This window comes from Fragaria vesca, linkage group LG6, assembly GCF_000184155.1.
Source record: "Fragaria vesca subsp. vesca linkage group LG6, FraVesHawaii_1.0, whole genome shotgun sequence".
NCBI classification, from domain to species: Eukaryota; Viridiplantae; Streptophyta; class Magnoliopsida; order Rosales; family Rosaceae; genus Fragaria; species Fragaria vesca.
The window spans coordinates 9,144,425-9,151,663 of record NC_020496.1 but is presented as its reverse complement, the minus strand read 5'-3'; the positions used below and the strand labels follow the sequence as shown (position 1 = coordinate 9,151,663).

At 39.1% G+C, this 7,239-nt stretch overlaps 1 protein-coding gene across 1 annotated transcript in view; it reads left to right on the top strand.

The window, feature by feature from the left end:
* Positions 1 to 7,239, top strand: part of LOC101290778 (protein notum homolog) — a 12,911-nt gene that overhangs the window by 427 nt on the left and 5,245 nt on the right. The gene's annotated exons all lie outside the window — the stretch shown is intronic.

Genomic DNA, 7,239 nt, shown 5'->3' with positions numbered 1-7,239 from the left:
TTTTAAGTGTCTTCCACCATATAATCTGGGCTTGGCTTTTGGGAAAATTATATTAATGATGTCACTCTTCAAAATCGTGCAAAAACCCCCAATAAAGATTCTCAGAAACCAGCCCAAACACTGCCTCGAACTTGACTGCTGCACAGCTTTCCCGGAACTGCTGATTTTCTGTCCAACTTTGGAGCTTCATAACTCCCAGATGACATCACCGATTTGGATGATTCTTGAGTCCAAATTAATCTACAAATGCTCCTCTACAAATATGGGCAGTCATCTTGGTGAAAACGTTCTCGGAACCGCATGGAAATAAGCCTTGAAAACCAGAGAAAATAAGCAGAAACCATTTTTCAGCTTTTTGTGTTTGCAGCTTATGTTTTGGTGAAGTGGTTCCATCGCCTTTCCTTGATATTTTTGACCATGTGAGTGATTAATCTCCATCCTTGACATCTCTACTTCGTATTGGAAGCCTTGCTTGCGTCACTTGAGCACATATTTGCATTATCTTGCCCCACGAAATATCTAAGAAAATAACAAAGTTAAAACGATCTTTTTAAAGGAGAATAGCCAAGTTAAATGCAAAGGTTAAACTATAAAATCGTCGCATTTTATGCTCCTATCAAATTCCCCCACACTTAGCTTTTGCTAGTCCCTTAGCAAAATCAAAGACTTAAAAACCTAACTAGACTCGAAACCAACTCTAATGCCCTTAACAAATTGTCTCAGAAATCCCCTACTTTCATAACACCAAGAATAACACTCAACCAAGAATTAAGCTCACATTCGAGAGTTAATAAAGACTCATGTTCAACATAACATAAGTAAGACTTGGGAGAGAACAATGGTGATGGTTAGAGCTCAACATGCATAAGACAAATCATGATTTCACCTCACAAGGATTGCACTCTTTCTTCTCTCAAGATTCAAGGTATGCTTAAAAGCTTTCACTCAAGTGTATGCGAGAGATCAAAATAAAAATCAACAAATAGCTCACATACGTAAGAAAGGGAAAAGGCTCAACGAAAAACATGATTTATAATTCCATGAAGGAAATCAAATACTTGCCAAATAGACCACAATATGCTCAACTTTTGCACCTAACTCCACAGATCATAGTTTACCCATCTCAAGGATCAAGTAGGTCTTTTTCAAGGTTGTAATGGGGCTAAGCTTAGGGTTACAGAAACAAGGGGAAAGGAATTCAAACAAGTATCCTGAAACCTAGCAGAGCTTTCATTGATGTAGAGAGATTCCTCTTGTACTTTTACAACCATCAAGGTCTCCTTGTAACTTCATTGTGTCATTAAATGCGGCCGAATGTCATTGAGTTGGACCGTTGCTTCATTCTAAACACTTCAAGAAATTAAGCTCGATGTTCTTCACAAATTCTTTTTCTCTAGTTCTTCTCTTCCTGGCCGTGTAATAAATTTTTTTCTTTTTCATTTTTTTCTTTTCTTTTCTCACGGCCAGGGATTGCAATCCAGCTTGAGTCTTCCCCCACACTTATTCTTCTTCATCATCTTTGTATCGCCTTATTTTGCATAAATCTTATGTATAACTCTACTAGATTCTAGAACAAGGGTAAGGATATAGCTATACTAAAGCTCAAGGTCAAGATAATAAGGGTGATGACAAAAAGGTCTAAACCATAGGCTCAATGGGGTTAATCTAAGGGGTGTACATCTTGTGTACACAATTGGGGACACAGGTTGATATGGCTTTGGTGGAGATCCTAAGTGCCTCAATCCCTTCCTCAATCAGGGCATGTCATGACTAAAAGTTTTGAAAGGTGGCAAAAGCGAGTTCTAGTAAACTCTCTAGTCCATTAAACTTAATTTGCGGCAAGCATTCAATCATGAAAGAATAATGGGATTTAGCAACAAGCATATCATTGAAAATCGAGTAATGAATTTCAAAATCTCTCCAAAGAAAGGCATTAAGATCAATAATCTCACAAGGGTTATTTTGAAATCACAATCTGAAATAGCATGTTCAAAAATTCTGTACCAAAGTCTCAAGCCATATCTACTACAAGAACACATGCATCATATAAGACTACTCATCATCTCAAATTAATGATCATCTTTTAGCCATGATTTCAGAAGATTAGTATCATCCTAGACTTGTTAAAGGCTCCTACGACTCAAAAACCAAAAATAAAAACACAAACATAAACAATTCTTTTTTTGGATTTTTTTTTAACTTAATACAAAACAAAACACAAAATGTGTGCAGTCCCTTCCCCCACACTTGAACTAGGCAGCGTCCTCGATGCAAAAACAATATAGATCATGCAATGATAACAGATGTATGGTGGAAAGTGAGCAAAACAAGAGACTAAGAAAATAAAGTTCAGAGAAGCTCCCCCATTTTGTGCTCTGAAGCTAACTTCCAGATCATATAACATCTTGTTGCAGCATCCAATGTCTGAGATTCCAATTAGAGATGAAATATGGCATTGCTAGCTTTATGTGGATATGTGGTACGTTTCCTAACTCCAAATGGGTTGAAAATGGCAGCCTGCAAAGTTAGAAGAAAAGCAGAATTCGCACAGAAAAGCTGAAGCAAGGACCTTTACCCATTCAAACCTAATTTCCAATGAGTTCTGGTGCCGGAATGTAAAACTGCCTCAAAGCAAAGTTGAAGCTGACTCAACAAGCTTTCTGGGCATGTATGGCTGTTCTCTACAGAATTTCCGGAAGTATCCCCTGTTTTGACCTTTTTCCGGCAACACTTCTGGTTTCCTGGCAGTGACCTTTCTTCCTTCAATGTCGAACTGGGAATGACTCGGGTCTCCAAATCCACTTCTGTAAAATCCTACAGAACCTAGAGTCATAGGCATTTCTGTTCATATAAATAACATATTCCCAGGTCTTGTGAGCTGCAAACCGTAGCCCTCCAAAGTTGGTAGAATTGCACTGCCGAAAGGACTATTTTGGTATAACTTGGAGTTTTCTTCAACTTTTCTCAACTTTAACCTGCACACACACAAAACACATCAAAACGAACAAAAACAAAACAAATAAAACACAGAAGATAAAGACGGTTGGGTTGCCTCTCAACAAGCGTTGATTTAGCGTCTTCAGCCAGACGTGTCCCATGGATCATCCGAAGGCTCCACATGAAGCCTTGTCAAACAACCTCGCCATTGGCTTTGTGTATGAGTGCTTGCTCGAACTAGGCGGGTCATCTTTACTTTCTTCATTCATCATGGAGTGTTCTTTCTTCACTTTAGGCGCCTTCCATGCCCTCAAAAATTTGACTTCTTCTCTTAGCTCCTTGTCCTCACGCCCCAACATGCCTTTATTGATATCATTATGCTCAAAGACTTGAAACGTGACCCTTTCTCCAAGAACTTCCATGGTCAATGTTCCCTTGTACACATTGATGTTCGTGTGAGCAGTTGCCATGAAGGGACGCCCTAAGATTAAAGGCAATGACTTGGGACTCGACATCTCCTCCATGTCAATCACAAAAAAGTCAGCAGGCAAAACCAATCCATCCACCCTTACTAAAACATCTTCAATTACTCCCAAAGGATGAACATATGAGCGATTCGCAAGCTCAATCACCACAGAGGTATTCTTTAGTGTACCTAAGTTAAGAGCTGAAAACACAGAGAGAAGCATTAAATTTATAGAAGCTCCTAAATCAAGTAAAGCTTTATCAAACCTCTTGGCACCAATTGTGCACGGAATGGTGAATTGTCCGGGGTCCTTGAGCTTAGGTGGAAGAGCTTTTCGCTGAAGAATACTTGAAACCTCCTCACTAAGAGCTACTACTTCATTCCCCTTAAACTTCCTCTTTTTGGTGCATAAGTCCTTCAAAAATTTGGCGTACTTGGGTACTTGTTTTATGACATCCAAAAGAGGAATGTTAACTTGAACCTTCTGGAGAATATCCATGATGTCCCTTTTATCTTCTTCTTCCTTCGAATTAGCGAATCTACTTGGAAAAGGCAAACAAGAAGGAAAAGAAGGGTTAGTGGAAACTGAAACTGGAGAGTTGGACATCTTACCTTTCGTTTCAGGTTTTGGCTGGGATTGCAGTGAGTCTTCAGTCTTGGAAGTTGCTGGGTCAGGGATAGCAAGTTCAGTTTCAATCCCGGACGGAACATAAGCACTTTTTTCCTTCTTTTGTGACGCAGGGACGTCATTGACTACCTTCCCACTCCTCAAAGTCACAGCATTTGCAGATTCATATTGAATTTTAGGATTTGGAATCGTTTGGCTTGGAAGTTTCCCTTGAGTATCTTGCATTTGATTCAACTTGTTGATGACATCTCCCATTTGCTTCTTGAGTTCCAAAATATCTTTTCCTTGGCTGTGTTGTGATTGGATGAGTTGTTGAGTGGAGGATGTCAAACCTTCAATCATCTTGTCATACTTGTCCAAAATTTGAGTCAAGGAAGAGCTAGAGACTTGATGTGGCACAGAGCTTTGTGTAAATCCCCCTTGAGGATGTTGAGTGAACCCTGGAGCTGCATGGTTATTGCTTTGAGGTGCTTGATAAGGTCCTAAGACATTATCATTATTACTCCATCTGAAATTGGGGTGATTTCTTGATCTAGGATATTGGAAGTATGGATCGTTCCTTGCATGTTGTCCTCCTTGTTGGAAATTTCCCATTGCACGTACCTCCTCTTCCTCATATAATTGAGGACAACGATCAGTTGGGTGACCTTGCATTGAGCACACACCACACACCATCGCTCCTTGCTTCTTTTGACCCAATACCTGAGATAACATAGATGTGAGATTTGATAATTGATCTTTGATATCAGAATCGTTACCTCCTTTTGACGACAATGTCTGGACACGTCTTGAAGAATTACTGAATTGTCGAGCATTCAATGCACGATCAGCTATGAGCTTCATTCCATCCTCATTATACTTGTCCATGAATGATCCTCTAGCTGATGCATCCAAGATGTCTCTCTCTATGGGTAAGAGACCATCATAAAAGGCAGTCAACAAGCTTTCCTCACTCAAACCATGTTGAGGGCATTGAGTAAGCAAGCTCTGGAACCTCTCAAAGTATTTGGGATATGCCTCGTCCCATCGTTGCTCAATTCCGGTAATTTGCTTTCTCAATGCTATAATTTTTGAAGTGGGAAAATACCTCTCCAAGAATGTCTTGTGCATCACGTCCCATGAAGTTATATAGCCATTTGGAAGCCTATACAACCATGTCTTGGCCTTGTCTGTCAGAGAAAAAGGAAAAGCCTTCATCTTCATGATATCCTCATCTGCATTCTCCGGTGTCATGCTTGAGCAAATAAATTGGAATTCTTGGAGATGCAGATTAGGGTCTTCATTAGGTAACCCGTGAAAAGTGGGTAGCTTATAGAGAAAACCAGTTCTGAGCTCGAAAGTCCCTGTCTTTCCTGGAGCCGGTTGAGGGTAACGAATGCACGATGGAATGCCACCTGCTATTAGGGACGTTGAGAGCTCCCTAGCTAATGGTCTTCCTTGTTTCTACCGGTTGATTTGGAGGTGGCAGCTGCCGCTGCTTGTTTTCTACGTCTCCCATTTGGAAAATTAAAGTGGGGCTGATGGGCTCGGCCTCTTCTTGAGCAACTTTTGCTTCTCTTGCTAACCTTCTGTTCTCGCGCACTAGCTTTTCTAACTCAATATTCAATGGTTCTAACTCACCCTTTGGATTATTCCTTGTATGCATACACCACTGAACTTTCCTGCAAAAAGAAAAATCTTAGCAACAAAGAAGAAAATTGACTCTAAACAACTAATGTGCAAAACTAAAATTTTACAATCCCCGGCGATGCTGCGCCAAAAATTGGTACGGCTAAAATAGCCTCACAATTTAACCCTGCAAAAGATTGTCAATTGTAGTATAAAGAAGCAAGGATCGTTCATTGCCAGAGATTGAGGGTATTTAATTTCACACAAAAAAAAACAATGTCACAAAAGTGTCTACTGTTCCTGACGAACAGCCGACTAAAATATAATTAACTACCTAATCTACACTACTCAGAAAATTATGAAAATTTATAAAACTAAACTAGACACAAAGAAGAACACGCAGACAAAATTTGAGGGGATTTGGAGTTTGTTTACTATACTAAATAAATCACAAAATATAGAAGACAGAAGAATAAGAAAACAGTTTTGATTTGTAGTTTGAGAAATATGATAGAGAAGAGGTTAGGGATTTAGGAAATTCACCACAGAATATTCTTCAAAACAAAGTCCACACAACCAAGATTCCAATTACCAAGTTATAAAAAGGTTCAATCAAGAATAAACCGTGAACGCACTGCGTAAATTCTTATTACTTCCCTTAACTATTTAAGCAAGATGAACGCACCATTACTAAACCTTTAGAATAACCAATCAAGGTATAGACGCTATCCTATCAACAAATTATTCTAAGCATTAAGATCAATAGAAGTGATTGAACAAGTATGCAAAACTAGTGTGGAACGCCTACATAGCATACAAGTCTCTCTATTTGGTTTCACCTATTGTCCTATAGGTTTTACTACTTTGAATTAAGCTGTATTAACCGTTTAGGAGATCAAACAACTTAATTCTAGCCCCACTTACAAGTTCATAATGTTCTATGTATGCATCCATGAACATAAACAAGCAAGAGTTCTCTATAAATCAAAACCAAACAGACATTCCAACTAAATAATTACGAAATCAAGGTTGTGAAACAAAGTTTATTGCATAATTCGGGGCTTCAAACCTCCACCCCTAACTAAGATAAACTAGCCACACATCGTTGTAGAAATCACACAGAGAAAATAAATTCGAAAGTTAAAGATTACAAAGAGAAGAAGAAAACTGTGAATGGAAGGAGTTGACGATGATCTTGGCGACTTCCCCTTGATGGATTCTTGTGCGATGCAGCAACGTGAAGGCTCTATTGTAGTATGAAGGCTTACAATCGTTCTGGTATTAGGGTTTTGCTTTAAGTAGCCTCCAAGTCTTCAAAGCTTCCTTTTCAGACTATGTTTCATTCTTTGACTAGAATCAATGTTTGGGCCATCTTTTAAATGTCTTCCACCATATAATCTGGGCTTGGCTTTTGGGAAAATTATATTAATGATGTCACTCTTCAAAATCGTGCAAAAACCCCCAATAAAGATTTTCAGAAACCAGCCCAAACACTGCCTCGAACTTGACTGCTGCACAGCTTTCCCGGAACTGCTGATTTTTCTGTCCAACTTTGGAGCTTCATAACTCCCAGATGACATCACCGATTTGGATGATTCTT